General features: G+C 43.5%; 1 pseudogene; it reads right to left on the reverse strand.

The window, feature by feature from the left end:
- Nucleotides 1-5769: 5769 nt before the first annotated feature.
- LOC100593872 lies at nucleotides 5770-10109 on the reverse strand (annotated as a pseudogene).
- Between the last annotated feature and the right edge of the window lie 8158 nt (nucleotides 10110-18267).

The following is an 18267-nucleotide window of genomic DNA, read 5'->3' on the forward strand; positions in this document are numbered from 1 at the left end:
CACTGGTCTGTGTATGTAGGAGTGCTTTTGTATTGGCTGGTAGTGGTCTTTCCTTTTCATATTTAGCGTTCCTTTCAAGATCTCTTGTAAGGCAGGTCTGGTGGTAATAAACTCCCTTAGCATTTGCTTATCTGAAAAGGATCCTATTTCTCCTTCACTGAGGAGGCTTAGTATGACTGGATATGAAATTCTTGGTTTAAGAATTTTTTTTTTTTTAAGGATATTGTATATAGGTCCCCAATCTCTTCTGGCTTGTAGAGGTCTGCTGTTAGCCTGATGGGGTTCCCTTTGTAGATGACCTGGTCTTTCTTTCTAGCTGCCTTTAACATTCTTTCTTTCATTTGGACCCTAGAAAATCTGACAATTATGTGTCTTGGGGATAGCATTTTTGTGTAGACTCTGCAAGGATTCTCTGTATTTCCTGAATTGGACTGTTGGCCTCTCTAGCAAGGCTGGAAAAGTTTTCATGGACAATATCCTGAGATACGTTTTCCAAGTTGTTTGCTTTCTTCCTGCCCCTTTCAGGGGTGCCTGTGAGTCATACATTTGGCCTGTTTGCATAATCCTATATTTCTTGGACGTTTTGTTCATTCCTTTTCATCCTTTTTTCTTGATTTTTGTCTGACTGTCTTATTTCAGAAAGCCAGTCTTCAAGTTCTGAGATTCTTTCCTCAGCATGATCTGCTGTTAATACTTGTGATTGCATTGTGAAATTCTTTTAGTGTGTTTTTCAGCTCTATCAGATCAGTTCTTTTTTATACTGGCTATTTTGTCTGTCAGCTCCCATATTGTTTTATTGTGATTCTTAGTTTCCTTGGACTGGGTTTTGCTGTTCTCCTGAATCTTGATAATCTTCATTCCTATCCACATTCTGAATTCTATTTCTTGTCATTTCAGCCAACTCAGCCTGGTTGAGAACCCTTGTTGGAGAACTAGTGCGATCATTTGGAGGACATAAGACACTCTGACCATTCGAGCTGCCAGAGTTCTTGCATTGGTTATTTCTTATCTCTGCACATGGGTATTCCTTTAGCTGTGGTGTAGACTGAGTACAGAAAATTGACTTCTTTTCTGGATATTTTCACAGGTCTGAGGCTTTGTGCAGGGTCATTATTTGTAGCTGGCTTATCTTTGGTTTCACAGAGGGGTAGGTTAGTGAGGTATTTTTGGTGTTGAAGCTTTGGGGTGTGATCTAGTAGGTGGCACTTAGGCATAGTGGTCAGTTGGTAGGCTCTCGCTTAGTCCTGTGGCTCACCTATATTTCCTCACAGTTGCAGCCATGCTCCCTCTCAGTGCTCTGAAAGCGTGCCCTCCTCTCCCACTTGAGTGCTGCCTGTAGATTGTGGCTTGACACTCCCAGGCTTCCCACTGCAGCTCTGGGGTGTTCTTAGGGTTTATGTTTCCTCCCTAACTTGGAGGCATCAGAGGAATGAACTTTAGCAGTGGTTGTGGCTGAAAGTCTTTCACTTATCTCCTGGGGGCCCTACCCCAGAGAGATACAGGTCAGCAATCACTCAGTGCAGTCAGCCCTGAATGGGGGCTGTGGGCCCAAGCTGAGGGTTCCTGGGTGATAAGTGTGTGGGGTAGGGGAAGGTGAGGGGTAGGTAGGACCCATGGGAGATGGACTGGCCTCGTCTTCTTGGGTAGACTGCTGCTTGTTGGAGGTGTGGATAAGGTACTTAGGGTCTTTGCTCCTTCATTAGTCTCAGGGTAGCAAGGGCAGTTCCACTGCAGAGGCACTGGCAGAGGGGCTTTCATTTGCCCCTGAGGGCTTCACCTCTGAGGGATGTGGAGCCACTGTTACTGGGAATGTTCAGCCAGTGGGGTGGGGCAGCTGAACTGCTGGCATAAGCTTGGAGCTCCGCTTGGGGATCAGGGGTCAAGGGCTCGCTTGGAAGAGAAACTGGTCTCCTCTTCATATGGTTACTGTCGTGTGCTGTAAGCTCAGGTGTAGCCCTCAGGCTCTTTGTTTCTTCCCCAGACCAAAGGCAGCAGGGATAGAACTGCTGCTGTGGTCGTGGCAAAGGAGCTGTTGAATGCCTCTGGGGTTCTCTCCCCAGGGAAAACCCTGGGCCACTTCCAGTGGGTATAATCAGCTGTGGGTGGGGCAACTGTTCTGCAGTCATGAGCTGGGGGCCCTGCCTAGTGAAGAATGGGGGCCCAGGGTTCCCAGGGAAGAGGGCTGGACTCCTCTTTGTATTGTGGCTGTGGCGTGCTGGAGGTGCCAGTGTAGTGACTAGACCCTTTGTTCCTTCCCCAGCCCAAGGGCTGTTAGGGTTGTACCACTTCAACTGCAATAGTGGAGGGGTTGTGGGTTGACTCTGGGATTTCCTCCTTGGAGAAATGCTGGGCTGCCTTTGTGATTGAAGTGGTCAGGCGGGAGTAGGTTGGTTGTGCTGGAGTCCCAGGTCGGGTGGCCCTGCTCAGTGAGGAGAAGTGAGGACTGGGACCTGGGTGGAGAACAGCCCAGCCACTTTTCTGCAAGGTGGGTGCTCTGTGCTGGGGGTTTTGACCAGCCTCTGGTCCCCACAGACTCTCCCGGGCCTGAAGACAGTAAGGATAAAGGCTGCAAGACAGCAAAGATGGCAATCCACCCTTCCCACTGGGAGCTCTGTCTCAGGGAGTTTCAGAGCTGCTACTGGCTTGATAGCCCCAGTGGGGGGTGGCTGGAAACCCAGGCCAGGAGGACCCACCCAGTGAGGAGTTATGGGATTGGGACCCACATAACAAATAGTCCAGCCACTTTTCTGTAGGGCTGCTATAATATGCTCGGGGTCCATTCCAGTCCCTAGTCACCTCATATTTTTTTAGTATCTGAAGGTATTAATAGTGAAGCCTGCAAAACAACAAAGATGGTGACCCACGCCTCCCTCTGGGAGCTCTGTCCCATGGAGGTTTGGAATTGCTGCCAGCTGGAAAACACCTGAGGGGGTGGATGTAGACCTTGGTCAGGAGGTTCAGCCAGAGAAGAGAAATGGGATCCAGGACCTGCATGAAAAAGCAGCCTGGCCATCTCTCCGTAGAGCTGCTGTGCTGTGCCAGGGGACTGCTCCAGTCCCTACTCATCTTGGACTTCCCAGAGCCAGATGGCAACAACAGCTAAGGCCGTAAGACAGCAAATATGGTGGCCTGCCATGCCTCTGGGAGCTCCATCTCAGGAAGATGAAATGCTGCTGCTGTGGCTGGCTGGAGTTCCAAGCCAGTGGGTCTTACCCTGTGAAGTGCCACGAAAGTAGGGCCTGCACACCATTGCTGCTCAGTCCCCTAGATTCAGCCCCTTTCCTAGAGATATGTACAGGGGTCTAGCCTTCTTCTTTTTTTTTTTTTTTTTTAGATGAAGTCTCACTTTTGTGCCCCAGATTGGAGTGCAATGGCACGATCTCGGCTCACTGAAACCTCTGTCTCCCAGGTTCAAGCTATTCTCCTGCCTCAGCCTCCCGAGTAGCTGGGATTATAGGTACCCACCACCAAGCCCAGCTAATTTTTGTATTTTTAGTAGAGACGGGGTTTCACCATGTTGGCCAGGCTGGTCTCGAACTCCTGACTTCAGGTGGTCTGCCTGCCTTGGCCTCCCAAAGTGCTGGGGTTGCAGGCATGAGCCACCGCACCCGGCTGGGTCTAGCCTTCTTGGCCAGAGTTGCAGCTGCTTTTGTTTGGGAAACCCAGATATCTAAAGCTCCTGGGGCTCCATGTGTGCCTGAATGGCTGCTCTGCTGGGACTCCACGTAGCTCTGAGTGTCAGACTACAGGCCCTGGCGGAGTGAGTTCACAAGGAGATCTCCTGACCTGAGGTTTGCAAAGATCTTTGAGAGAAGCATGAGTCCCCAGGATTGCTCACTCACTTACTCACCACTTCCCTGGGTTGGGGAGGCTCCCCTTGCTCCATGTTGCTCCCAGGTGGACAGTTGTCCTGCCTTGCTTTTCTCCATCCTCCCTGGGTCCAGTTGTTTTCTTGACAAGTCCTAATGCGCTTACTTGGATGTTTCAGTTGAAGATGCTGTATTTACTTGCCCCTTCTTTTCTCCCAGTGGGAGCAACATCAACTAGCTGCTTCTAGTCAGCCATCTTGGCTAGCCCCACTTCAAAGCTATTTTTAAAAAAATAAATCAGAAATAACATTATTTATTTATCTAAATTAATGATATACCAAAATGATACAATCATGAACGTTTTGCACCTAACAACATAGCCTCTAAATACAAAAAGCAAAAACAGAACAGAACTTGAGGGAGAAATTTATAATCCAAAGTCACTGGAAGATTTTAATATTTTTCTATCTGAAATGGACTTGTTAAAAATTTGGTAGTGTAGAACATTTCATCCTTCAATTAAGAAGATATACCTTAAGCCGGGCGTGGTGGCTCACGCCTGTAATCCCAGCACTTTGGGAGGCTGAGGCGGGCGGATCACGAGGTCAGGAAATCGAGACCATCCTGGCTAACATGGTGAAACCCCGTCTCTACTAAAAATACAAAAAATTAGCCAGGCGAGGTGGTGGGCGCCTGTAGTCCCAGCTACGCGGGAGGCTGAGGCAGGAGAATGGCGTGAACCCGGGGAGCGGAGCCTGCAGTGAGCTGAGATCACGCCACTGCACTCCAGCCTGGGTGAAAGAGCGAGACTCCTTCCCAAAAAACAAAAAAAAAAAAGAAGATATACCTTTACCTATTTTATATGTATAATTGCATATACCTATATCAGCACTTAGTAGAGAGACTATGTATTAAACCATAAATTTCAGAATTAATATCACAAGACCCTCTTCTCATGTTGCTATTCTGTCAGAGGCAAGCATACTGTTTGCTTACTCTTTTTAGTAAATCCAAGTGTTTTTTTCAAGTTTGGCTGCTCTGCTAGAATCTCCTCTCCCTTTTGCAATAGGTTAGGTCCCAAGGCCATGGTGTTCCTATCCAGGAGCCCCTGCAGCTATTTTCTCCTAAGGTCCTACAGAAGGGGCTCCCCAACCCCTGGGCCACAGACTGGTATTGTAGAACCAGGCTACACAGCAGGAGGTGAATGGTGGGTAAGTGAGCAAAGCTTCATCTGTATTTACAGCCATTCCACATCACCTCCATTACTGCCTGAGCTCTGCCTTCTGTCAGATCAGTGGCGGCATTAGATTGTCATAGGAGCTGGAACACTATTGCGAACTGTGCAATGCAAGGGATCTAGGTTGCATGCACCTTGTGAGAATCTAATTAATGCCTGATGATCTGAGGTGGAAGAGTTTCATCCTGAAACTATCCCGCCACTTCCCTCCCTTTACCCCAGTCTATGGAAAAATTGTCTTCCACAAAACCAGTCCCTGGTGCCAAAAACACTGGGGACTGCTGTCCTACAGCTCCCCGGACTTTGTAGTCTCCACAACTCCTCTCCTACTCAATTACTTACTAGTGATAAGGGTAAATTTTTATTCCTTCCAGAGAAATCTACTGCAGCAGATATAAACTACAATTCTTTATCAATAGGTCATCATTGATTACTAATGGATTATCCTGGTATTATTTCCCTACAAAGAATTTTTGACTAGTACAATTTTATCTTCAGGTTTCACTTTGTTCTTTTTTCTATCTCTTCCAGTCTCAGAAATTCCCCATCCTCACTTTGGGAGAGGGGTTAATTTGATCTGTCAGTAATATTTTAATTCAAACTCATCTTTTTGATCTTTCTCACTTTTCTATAGCTATTATTTTTGTTACCTGGTGGTCATTCCCCTCAAATAAAAAACAGTAAACTTTTTAGAGCAGTTATTCAAACTATTCTGAGGGGTCCTTATGAGTTACACAGGGACTTTTTCATGTCCCACCTATGAGGAAGAAAAAAAATTGAAAGAGGCTCCTATTTCTGTTATTTTGCATAGAGGGACTCCCTCTCCTTTTATTTGAGGGAAGATATGGCTTCTCAAAAATCTGAAAAATACTGCCTTTTTAAAAAACCATAACCCTCACAAAATTTTAGTATTTCTTAATTAATCATGTGGAAAATTACCAGCAAAAAACTCTTAGATTTACATAGAAGTTAAAATCTAAAGAATGGTGTATAATTGGTTCCAAAAAACCATAGAAAGAACTTTTATTTTTAAAAAACAAATTCATGGCTATTGCCCTTGGATCATACTTTATGAATCACTGTCTTAGAAGACAAAAGCAAAATTCTGGGGTGACAGCTAAGAAGAAAGGGATCCAGTTGCCTGGACAACTGAAGTCTTGTATTTTAGATGACATGATGTCAAAAGATATCCTTATTTTATGTATTTAAGGAATAACATTTTTCATTCCTCTCACAGCTGGAGACCAAACTCCTTTTAAAACGGGTCTCTCACTGTGTATCTACAACTCTCATCATAGAGACCCTTCTTAAAAGGAGTTTGGTTTCCAACTGTGAGAGCAAATGCCTGGGGTCTGTGGATGAGGGAGGCATAGGAAAGAAGCTCTATGTATACCCTCCTCCCTGGGATAGCACAGTGAGAGCACATGTGGATATGAAGGGCAGGCAGCCAAGGAAAGCAGCCAGTGAGATTCCTTGAGCAACAGTGATCCCAAACAATGGTTCTTAAACAGTAGGCTGCCTTGCCCAAGGTTCACAGGAGAAGCTTGTTTTATGTGCAGATTCTAGGTCCCAACCCACAGAAAATTTGATCCAATAGGTCTATAGCTTGGCCCCAAAGTCTGTTGATTCTGACTGAGAGAGGAGGTCTCTGAACCTCACTCTGAGAAACACTAAACCATGGGGTACTTGCAGGAGCAGACGGATCTTCCTGAGCCACATGTTTATGCATATCTCTTCCTAACTTGCTGGACTTGTCCTTGTCTTGGGAAATCAGCCTGTGGGTAGGATGGTCATCCTGGACATGCTCTTCCCTCCAGAAGACCTATCTGTTGTTAACAGTTTCCAGAAATCTGGGTTACTACCTGGTGATAATCTAACACCAGAGCATTCTCTTCTTCAAAGTTGCTTCAGATGTCCTTCAGCAAACCATGTAATTCCAGCAAAGCGCCTGGCTTGATGTCAGAGCTGTTGCTGTGGGGGTCAGAACACAAGTCTTCCATAGAAACACAGCAAAGACAAAGCCAGACTCACTGTATTCATAGGCTGAGTCTGGGGATCAGAACCTGCCACTGACTTTAGTCTCTCGTGTCGTCAGAGGTGTGAGGCACAGCTGATCTTGTGCTGGCAGGAGCCACCCCAGAGCCATCTTTTCCCCTGGCAACCCAGCAGCTCACCACTGGGGAGGAGGATGTGTTCACTGATTAAAGTTTAAAAGGCAGGTGAGGAAGTAGGACTAATTAGCCCCATGAAGGCTCATTAAAGTGTTTGAAAAGTTACTAGCATCTCTGAGAGTCTACCCATGAGGAAACAAGTGGCTGGGAAACAGGGAATGAGGGGACTAGATCCACACAGATCCCTGCAAATATGCTGCTCATTTGCCCCAAAACACTACTCCACCTTCACTCTAAACTTAACTCTTACGTGATTATCTGTATTTCCTCGACACTGGAAAACCAGGTTTTTCTTTCTTCTATGCCAGTTACCCAATGTACATTTGTGCTGTACATTAGAGCTGAGGACCTTCCTGCCCTTCAAGATTATAGCAAAGTTAGAGGCATAATATGTGGTTCCCAAATATTTGGGAATTTTCTAGGTGTCTTTCTGTTATTGATTTCTAATTTAAAAGAATATGGTCAGAGAATACATTTTGCATGACTTGATACTTCTGAATTTATTGAGACTTACTTTAAGGCCCAGAATAGGGCCTATGTTGGTGAATGTTCTATGTCCACTTGAAAGGAATATATATTCTGTTTTGTTGAGTGGAGTGTTCTATCTGTAACTGCCAATTAGGTCAAGTTGGTTGGTATTGTTGTTCGAGTCTTTCTAATCTGCTGTTAATCTCATCCAGTGTATGTTTTCATATCAGACATTGTAGGTTTCATCTACAGAATTTTGTTTTCAGTCTCTTTTTATATCTTCTTGTCTTTACTTATTTTTCGTACATATGGAATACAATTATAATAACTGTTTTAATGTGCTTCTGTACTAACTCTAACATCTGTGTCATGCCTGGGTCAGTTTCAGTTGGTTGATTATTTTTCTTTTCATGGGTCATGTTTTCCTGCCTCTTTACAAATCTAAATAATCTTTTTTCAGATACTAGAGATTGTGAATTTTATCTTGTTGGGTGGTGGATATTTTTATAGTCTTATAAGGATCTTTGGTTCTGGGATGCAGTTAAAGTTATTTGGCAACAGTCTGAGCCTCTTGGTCTTGCTTTCGTGATTTGTTAGGCAGGTCCACAGCAGGGTCAATCTAGGGCTAATTATTCTCCAATACTGAGGAAATAACTTCCGGAATACCAAACCCCCATGAGCTATGAGCTTTTCCTGTTCAGCTGGTAGAACTGGCACTGGAATTGGCCCTCTGTAAGCACTGGGCAGTGTTCCCTCCAGTATTTTCAGGTTGTTCCTTCCCTGTCCTTGGGTAGTTTCTCCATATGATGTACTCATCACTACTTTTTTTTTTTAAAACAAAAATTTTTTCATTTAAAAAAGTATTTAGAACACATAAAACAAGGCAACATTTCTCCTTTTTTCTCATCTCTGGTATGGGATCTGTTGGTGACTCCTCCACTGTTGCACTGTTGCTTTCTGAGCCAGTGTTACTATCACTGGTTCCTTCCTCTGCCATACTGTCGATCCCCTCCTGCCCACTCTCTTTGTCTTAAGGAGTAGATGTGCCTTCTTCACTGTTCTGTTGGCTCTCTGTCATTTCTTCAAGGTGTGTCTCCTGTGTCGCCATTGGAATGTTCTTGTCGTCTTTCTTCTCCTCACCTTAGTTGGCCGCGTGCTCTTCCTCAGGAACGATGCTGCTCTGACTGCGCTTAGCTTGGTCTGCCACCTCCCTCTCCCTTTCCTCCTGCCTTTTGTGGGCCTGTTCCTCTGCCCGTGCAATCTCAGCTGCAATTTTCTCCATTTCCACTTCTACCTTCAGACTACACAATCTTTTAAGTTATTGCTAAATGAATCTGTGCTTTCCAGGAATTTCCTCCTCTTCTGGTATCGTTCCTCTATTTGAAGAAGTTCAGCTTCTAGTTTTTGCGGATGAACCATTAAGGACTGGACCTGTCGTTTGAAGACCTGCATTCCAGGTGTTGTGACAACTGACCGAATGTCTGGCACCACACTGTCACTAAGGATTTCATTGATGAGGCTGTGGTTTCTCTGGAAAGAGGCAGTGGCTGTATGCTTCATTGAAACGCCATCATCACGATCACCTGGATCTTCATCACGCTGAATGCTCATGTAAGGTTCTCCTTTCTCTATGCAAGACTGTCTCTGTCGACTTTCTTTCTCTAAGGCAGCTTCTGCATAACTTTTTTTTTTTTTTTTTTTTTTTTGAGACGGAGTCTCGCTCTGTCACCCAGGCTGGAGTGCAGTGGCACGATCTTGGCTCACTGCAAGCTCCACCTCCGGGGTTCACACCATTCTCCTGCCTCAGCCTCCCGAGTAGGTGGGACTACTGGAGCCTGCCACCATGCCTGGCTAATTTTTTGTATTTTTAGTAGAGATGGGTTTCACCGTGTTAGCCAGGATGGTCCCCATCTCCTGACCTCGTGATCCGCCCACCTCGGCCTCCCAAAGTGCTGGGATTACAGGCGTGAGCCACCGCGCCTGGGCCTGCACAACTTTTTGCATTTATGTAAGCAAGGTACACGGGGGAATTATGATAGGACTTCATAGATTCATTGTACTCTATCTTTTCTTCTTTGTATTCGTTTAAATATTCTTGTTTTTCTTCATCAGTGAGATCTTGCCACATGCCACCAATAATCTTGCCAATCTCCCACAACTTTAGGTCAGGGTTGGAAGCCTTGACTTGGTCCCAGACCTTTCGGCTGTACCTCATGTAGGGCCTCAGCAGCTTTCTGATGGTTTTGGAATCATAATACCAGAGGATGCCGTGACCCGGCTGTTGGTGCCTGGGTTCCCTCCCAGCCTGTAGTTGTTGTAGGTGAGATGACTGTATGAATTGTATCCCACAAACCCTGATGTGCTGGGCATTTGTGTTGCAGGAGCTGGGGTGGGAGGTGGGGCATAAGATGGTCTTTTTGACATTTTAGAAGATTAAATTCTCAGTTCCTGAGAATGAATCTGAGACCCTGCAGGCAGAAAAAGCGCCTGCAGCTCTGGCTTCGCTTCCCTTTGTCCTCTCATCACTACTCTTATGAATACTTGAGAGATGGCCCTCTGGGGTTCTCCGTCTATGGAAATTTCTCTGTCTAGTACTCTGTCATAGGAACATTGGCCCATAGGTCTTTCTAAAGTCCCAGTTCCTTCTCAAGTCAGAGTGTCCTCCAGGATCCTTCTCAGTCTACCCTCTCTGCCCTGTGGTCTGGAAACTCTCCAAAGGCAGTAAGCTGGGGCAACTGTTGTGTTCACCTCATTTGTTTCCCACCTCTTGGGGTCATTGTCTTTCATTGCTTCATGTCTGATGTCTTTACTGTTTTATGTATTTTTTTTTTTTTTTTTGAGACGGAGTCTTGCTCTGTCGCCCAGGCTGGAGTGCAGTGGCACAATCTCGGCTCACTGCAAGCTCCGCCTCCCGGGTTCACGCCATTCTCCTGCCTCAGCCTCTCCGAGTAGCTGGGACTACAGGCGCCTGCCACCACGCCCGGCTAATTTTTTGTATTTTTAGTAGAGACGGGGTTTCACCGTGTTAGCAAGGATGGTCTCGATCTCCTGACCTCGTGATCTGCCCGCCTCGGCCTCCCTAAGTGCTGGGATTACAAGCGTGAGCCACCGCGCCCGGCTGTTTTATGTATTTTTAAGTTATTTTCTTTTTAATTTTTGATGTGGTCTTAAGTAGGGGGGTAAATTTGATCCCCACAACTCCATCTTGGCCAGAAGTTAAAGCTTCCCATGGGTAAATTCAATTATAAGATTTCCGCAAATTTGGAGACTTACCATGGTCTGGCTATCTGTTGGTTTCTGTTTTTGCCTATCATGTCTTCATTCAGCACTGTGCAGATCTAACAGGAAATCTAATACCTTCTTTGCTACACACATATACCTCTTACACAAAGCATTCATGTTGAGAATCTATCAAAGATTTTTGTGGGTGATAAAAGAGAGGTTTATATTGAATTTATTCACACATCGCCAAATTGCTTTTATGGCTTTATTGTACTTAAAATTCTCTTTGGCTATCTGACACCTAGGATAGCTCTCTGAATTTCACCCAGAAGTCAGAAGTATATATATCTCGGCTCACTGCAATCTCTGCCTCCCGGGTTTATGCCATTCTCCTGCCTCAGCCTCCTGAGTAGCTGGGACTATAGGCGCCCACCACCACACCCGGCTAATTTTGTATTTTTAGTAGAGATGGGGTTTCACCTTGTTAGCCAGGACGGTCTCTATCTCCTGACCTTGTGATCCACCCGCCTCAGCCTCCCAAAGTGCTGGGATTACAGGCATGAGCCACCGCGCCCTGCCTGATGTACTAAGCTTTCTACATTGTTAAATAAAATACATCACAGTAAGCTTTTTAAAATATTTAATAATTGTAGTTCAATTAATTTTTTCATATATGGCATGTTGCCTTCATTCAATTGAACTATAAAGTTCATTGCAACGCATATTATCTTCTGTTCTTTTTGCACAGCAGAGTTTATTAGGCTGATGCAGAAGCCATTGCAGTTTTTGTTATTACTTTTAATGGCAAAAACCGCTAGTACTTTTGCACCAACCATAAATTTGTTTGATACATCAACAAATTAAAAATAAATAAATGGGCCAATTGAAAATATACAGGTTTTTTTTGTCTTTATTTTACTTCATTTTTTTGAGACAGGGTGTGGTTCTGTTGCCCAGACTGGAGTGCAGTGGCACAACCTTAGCTCACTACAATCTCTGCCTCCCAGGCTCAAGCAATCCTCCCACCTCAGCCTCTGGGGTAGCTGGGACTACAGGCTGGGGCTACAGGCTAATTTTTTTTTAAAATTTTTTTGTAGAGACAGGGTCTTGCTATGTTGCCCAGGCTGGTCTCAAATTCCTGGGCTCAAGTGATCCACCTTCCTCGGCCTCCCAAAGTGCTGGTATTATAGCCATGAGCCACTGTGCCTGGCTTGGATTTAGACTAAATAAATTTAAGAGTTAAGCAGGGTTTCTGGACCCATGGTCAATATGCAAAAATCAGTTGTACCTCTATATAGCAGCAATAAACAGTTATAAAATATCTAAAAAAGATATTACAATAGAATAAATGTATCAAATACTGATAAATTATAAAATATGGGTGAGACCTCTTATTTTTAAAATATAAAACGTTATTGAGAGAAAGTAAAGACGATCTTTTTTTTTTTTTGAGAGGGAGTCTCTCTCTGTCGCCCAGGCTGCAGTGCAGTGGCGCGATCTAGGTTCACTGCAAGCTCCGCCTCCCGGGTTCACGTCATTCTCCTGCCTCAGCCTCCCGAGTAGCTGGGACTACAGGCGCCCACCACCACGCCCAGCTAATGTTTTGTATTTTTAGTAGAGACGGGATTTCACTGTGTTAGCCAGGATGGTCTCGATCTCCTGACTTCGTGATCCACCCCCCTCAGCCTCCCAAAGTGCTGGGATTACAGGCGTGAGCCACTGCGCCCAGCAAGAAGATCTTATATGTAGAGAAATATACAATGTTCAAGAATTGGAAAACTAAATTCTTATAAAAAGATATCAATTATCTCCAAACTGTTAAAGTATATACAGATTTAGTGCAATCCCAATTAAAATCACAATAGTTTTTTTATGGAACCTTACAATCTGAGTTTACAATTCATATAGAAATGCAAATGCAAACCATAACCTAAATGCTTTGAAAAATAAGGTGGGAGAACATAGTCTACTGGCTTGGATTTATGATAAAGCTGCAGTAATTAAAACAATGTGGTTTTGGTGCAAGGATGGATAAAGAGACCAATAAAACCAGAAATTCACACAACACACCCAACACAAAAATCTCGTCAAAATGTATACAAAATGTAAATATAGCTTCACAGTAGATCTAAGTGAGAAAGGCAAACAATACAACTATCAGAAAATAATATACAAAAAAAACTTCATGTCTTTGAGACAGGAAAACATTTCTAAAACAGTTCATAAATATTACAAATCATAAGGCAAAGACTAAATTTGACTGTATCAACATTTAAACCTCAATTTATTAAAAGACATTTTAAAAGCAAAGAAAGACAAGACAAAGGGTGGGAGAAAACATTTGCACACATATAACCAACAAATGATAAGCATCCAGAATATATGAACCAAACAGAAAAAGATAAATAACCTAGTGAAAAAAATAGACTAGAGGAACAGGCACTTCATGAAGAATTCAAATTGTCATTAAATCCAAAAAAAGATATCTCACTTATTAGTAATCAAGAAAACACTCATAACTCACACACCCACCAGTAGGATCCAACTATATATTCAGACTCAGACTGAATTATACTACCCACTCACCAATAGGATCCAACTATATATCATAATATATGCCAACTATATATTCACCTGAGTAGCAATAGCAAGGATTTGAATCAACTGGAAGTTTCAAACCTGTATCGTGTAAGTTTGTATAAGCACTTTGGAGCAGCTTGGCATTAGCTGCTTTAGTTGAAAATAGGCATATATTGGCCAGGCGTGGTGGCTCACGCCTGTAATCCCAGCACTTTGGGAGGCCGAGGTGGGCGGATCATGAGGTTAGGAGATCGAGACCATCCTGGCTAACACGGTGAAACCCCATCTCTACTAAAAATACAAAAAAATTAGCCAGGCATGGTGGTGGGCGCCTGTAGTCCCAGCTACTCGGGAGGCTGAGGCAGGAGAATGGCGTGAACCCGGGAGGCGGAGACTGCAGTGAGCTGAGATCGCGCCACTGCACTCCAGCCTGGGTGACAGAGCGAGACTCTGTTTCAAAAAAAAAAAGAAAGAAAGAAAATAGGCATATATTATGATCTAACAGCTTTGCTTGTGATATTCACCCAACAGCTGTATGTGACCGTGTACATAAGGGGACATGTAGAAGAATGTTCAGATAAGCCATTTTATTTTATTTTATTTTTTTATTTTTTGAGGCAGAGTTTCGCTCTTGTTGCCCAGGCTGGAGTGCAGTGGCACGATCTCAGCTCACTGCAACCTCTGCCTCCCAGATTCAAGCGATTCTCCTGCCTCAACCTCCCGGGTAACTGGGACTATAGGCACTTGCCGCCACGCCCAGCTAAGTTTTATATTTTTTTTACTAGAGACGGGGGTTTCACCATGTTGGCCAGGATGGTCTCGATGTCTTGAACTCACGATCTGCCCGCCTCGGCCTCCCAAAGTGCTGGGATTACAGCTGTGAGCCACGGCGCCCAGCCAAGTCTATTTATTATAACCAAACAATGGAAACAGACTAAATGTATATTTACAACAGGATGGATAATTAATTATGTTACATTCATTCATTAGAATACCATACAGCAATGAAAGTGAACAAATTATAGCTAACCACAGCATTAAGTGTCTTATGTGAACAAAGCCAGACGCTAAAAGATACATATGATTCCAATTATACACAGTTCTTAGATTAGGTGGAATAAGGATTCGAAAAGTAAAGAATTACCATAAAACTCAAGGAAATGACTACTTTTGGGGAGAGGCAGGTGACTCCAACTGGTAAAGGGCACAAGGGGAGCTACTGGGATGCTGAGAATTTTCCATTTCTGGAACTGGATACTCATTGCATGCAAGGGTGTTCACTAAGGTAAACATTTATGTTTTATGCATTTTTTTTCTAAATGGGTGCTTTATTTGGCAATGAAAAAAATTTAAAAATACTTCTTGCAAACTTTAGTTTATGAACTGAGATTCATGAGAAATGCTAAGTATCTGATAAAGCATAAATTCTGGGTCTATTTCTTACTAATACCTAGAACTCTTTGAGAGAAAAAACATACACATGTTACCTAGAGTAAGAAATGAATGCGGCTCTCTACATGTCACTGAGCTGTATAAAGACACTGTTGTGTATTAGAGTTCTCCAAAGAAACAGAACCAGTATATACATACATATATATAACCATTTATATCTATATATCAATATATACATATATACACACACACATATATACACATATATAGTCACGCATTGCTTAACAACAGAGATACATTCTAATAAAAACATTGTTGGGTGATATCTTTTTTTTTTTTTTTTTTGAGATGGAGTCTTATTCTGTCACCCAGGCTCCCAGGCTGGAGCGGCACGATCTCTGCTCACTGCAATCTCTGCTTCTTGGGTTCAAGCGATTCTCCTGCCTCAGCCTCCTGAGTAGCTGGAATTACAGGTGTGCACCACCACGCCTGGCTAATTTTTGTATTTTTAGTAGAGACAGGGTTTTGCCATGTTGTTCAGGCTGGTCTCGAACTCCTGACCTCAGGTGATCTGACTACTTCAGCCTCCCAAAGTGCTATTACAGGCGTGAGCCGCCACGCCTGGGCCTGTATATGAGGTCTGTCATTGACCAAAATATCAGTATTTGGGTTATAACTATATATAGAGAGAAAGAGAGAGCAAGGGGGCTGGGTGGGGGCAGGAGAGAGAGAGAGATTTATTATTAGGAATTGAATCACATGATTATGAAGTCTCACAATCTGCTATCTGGAAGCTAGAGACTCAGTAAACCCGGCAGTATAATTCAGTCTGAATCTGAAGGCTTGAAAACCAGGAGGGCTAGAAGTGTAAATCCCAGTCAGACAGCAGAAGATGAGATGAGATGTCCCAACTAACTCAGGCAGGCAGGTAGCAAAAGGGGTGAATTCCTCCTTCCTTTGCCTTTTGTTCTATTTAGGCCCTCAACAAATTGGATGGTGCCCACTCACATTGAGGAGAGCAATCTACTTTACTGGTCTGCTGATTCAAAGGATAATCTTGAAACACTCTCACAGACACACCCACAAATAATGTTTAATCTGGGCACCCCCAGGCCCAGTCGACACATATAATTAATCATTATACCCTAGTAATAGATACAAACAATATTAGCCCCTCCACAGATATGAAATGAATATGTTTTAGCATTTATTTATTTATTGAGATGGAGTCTTGCTCTGTTGCCCAGGCTGGAGTGCAATGGCACAATCTCAACTCACTGCAAGCTCCGCCTCCCAGGTTCACGCCATTCTCCTGCCTCAGCCTCCCGAGTAGCTGGGACTACAGGCACCTGCCACCACGCCCGGCTAATTTTTTTGTAGTTTTAGTAGAGACGAGGTTTCACCGTGTTGGCCAGGATGGTCTCGATCTCCTGACCTCTTGATCCACCCGCCTCAGCCTCCCAAAGTGCTAGGATTACAGGGAGCTTTTATTTTTAATTGTGGTTTATCTTTATTATTAATTTTTAAAATTAAAATTAATCTGTTCTTAAAATTTTCTCTAAAGTTGATAACATTGACCTATAAGATAAAGCCTAAATTTCTGAGGGCTGCCTTCTCATTCATCTCGTCTCTTGGTACCTTTCTCAGAGTTTATGCTCCAGAAACACTGATCTATTTGTATTTCCCAAAATACACTGTATTTCCTCAAGCCTTTTTTCTTTGCATCATATTGTACTCTTTGCCTGTAACATTTTCCTTTGAAAATTTCTACACATTCTTCAAGTTTGCTGCTGAAATGCTACCTTCCTGTGAAGGCATCCTTTTGCTAAGCATCCATACTCCTAATAACTTTGTGCATACTTCTATTAAAGGAATTATCTAAATTTCCAATAAGTATAAGATAATTCCTCTCCTTCTCCACTAGAGGGCAGAGACAGCTTTTTCCCCCATTTTTATTTCTAGCGACATGAGGGACTTACAATAACTAGCCAAGTTACTGTATTTGTTGAGTTAATTAAGATGACTCTTAATCCATGACGCATTCTAGCTCCCTTCCCAGGGTTGTAATTATTGCACTGGTGGCAGTAAATCAGCTTTCTATAAGTTGTGCAATTTGGGGTTTAAAAATATCTCTAGGCCGACCCCTCCTTTCAGTAACAATGCATCCTCCAATAACTGCAGGAACTTGTGAAGAATCAGAACACACCTGCGACTGCTAAGCTGGCAAGTGAACTCAGGTTGCTGGCTCCTTCTTCTGAAATCAGTCCTGCAGTAAATATAAAGTAAGAGGTAAACATAGACTCCAGGAATTAACCATCATTACCACTACCTCTGTAAGAAACCCCAGGGAAAACTAGAGACTGTCTTGCACTAAAGTGTGTGAGAAGGAGTGGGAGAAGATGGGAGTGGGAAGAGCAGGGGAAGGTAGGGAAGACTGTGGTCTGGGCAGAGGGTAGCAGTGAGAGTGAAGAAAGTCTTCTTAAAATTCTGCTTCCCCCTTTCTGCAGGTTTGCTTTGGAACAGTTGTTGCCTTTGGCTTCACAGTAAAACTAGTGGCAACATCCTAGACTGCTGTGGATGGTATCTATGGAGGCTGTGTTAAGGAGCTCCAGTATGTTGCTTCTAACAACTGCATAATACTCAATTATTTCATCTGCTGCATCCTACTATATACTTTACCAATGCCATACACAGTTTGTCTCCAAATTCCTTGGCAGTATTCCTGCAAACTTTCTCTTTTCTGTTTTTTTTTTTTTTTTTTTTGAGACAGGGTCTTGCTCTGTTGCCCAGGCTGGAGTGCAGTGGCACGATTATGACTCACCTGTAGCTTCACCCCTCTGGGCTCAAAAGATCCTCCCACCTCAGCCTCCCAAGTAGCTGGGACTACAGGCACACATCACCATGCCTAAGTTTTTAAAAATTTTTTGTAGAGATGGGGGTCTGACTATGTTGCCTAGGCCGGTCTTGAACTAGTCCTAGACTCAAGTGATCCTCCTGCCTTGGCCTCCCTAAGTGTTGGGATTACAGGTGTCAGCCACCACACACAGCCTTATTTCTTTTTCTGCTTAAATTAGCCAGTTAATGTCTGTTTTTTGTAACTATTAACCCTGACCTTTAGTGGAAACAAAACTGGAAGAAAGAAAAATATTACGAGGTTATTGAAATAAACCAGACAAGACACAGTGATGATGCGGGCAAGAACATTTGAGGTATAAGAGTTGTTGGGCTAGGGATATATTTTGGACATAAAGAGGACAGGAAAGGGAGGAAAATAAAGTAACCAAGCATGAGTCCTAGGTTTTAGCCACAGCAACTGTAATGAATGGTGGCATCATTTATTGAGACCGGACCTAATAAAGTAGAATTTTAATTTTTATTTTATTTATTT

Source organism: Nomascus leucogenys, chromosome 22a, assembly GCF_006542625.1.
Source record: "Nomascus leucogenys isolate Asia chromosome 22a, Asia_NLE_v1, whole genome shotgun sequence".
In the NCBI taxonomy this organism is placed as follows: Eukaryota; Metazoa; Chordata; class Mammalia; order Primates; family Hylobatidae; genus Nomascus; species Nomascus leucogenys.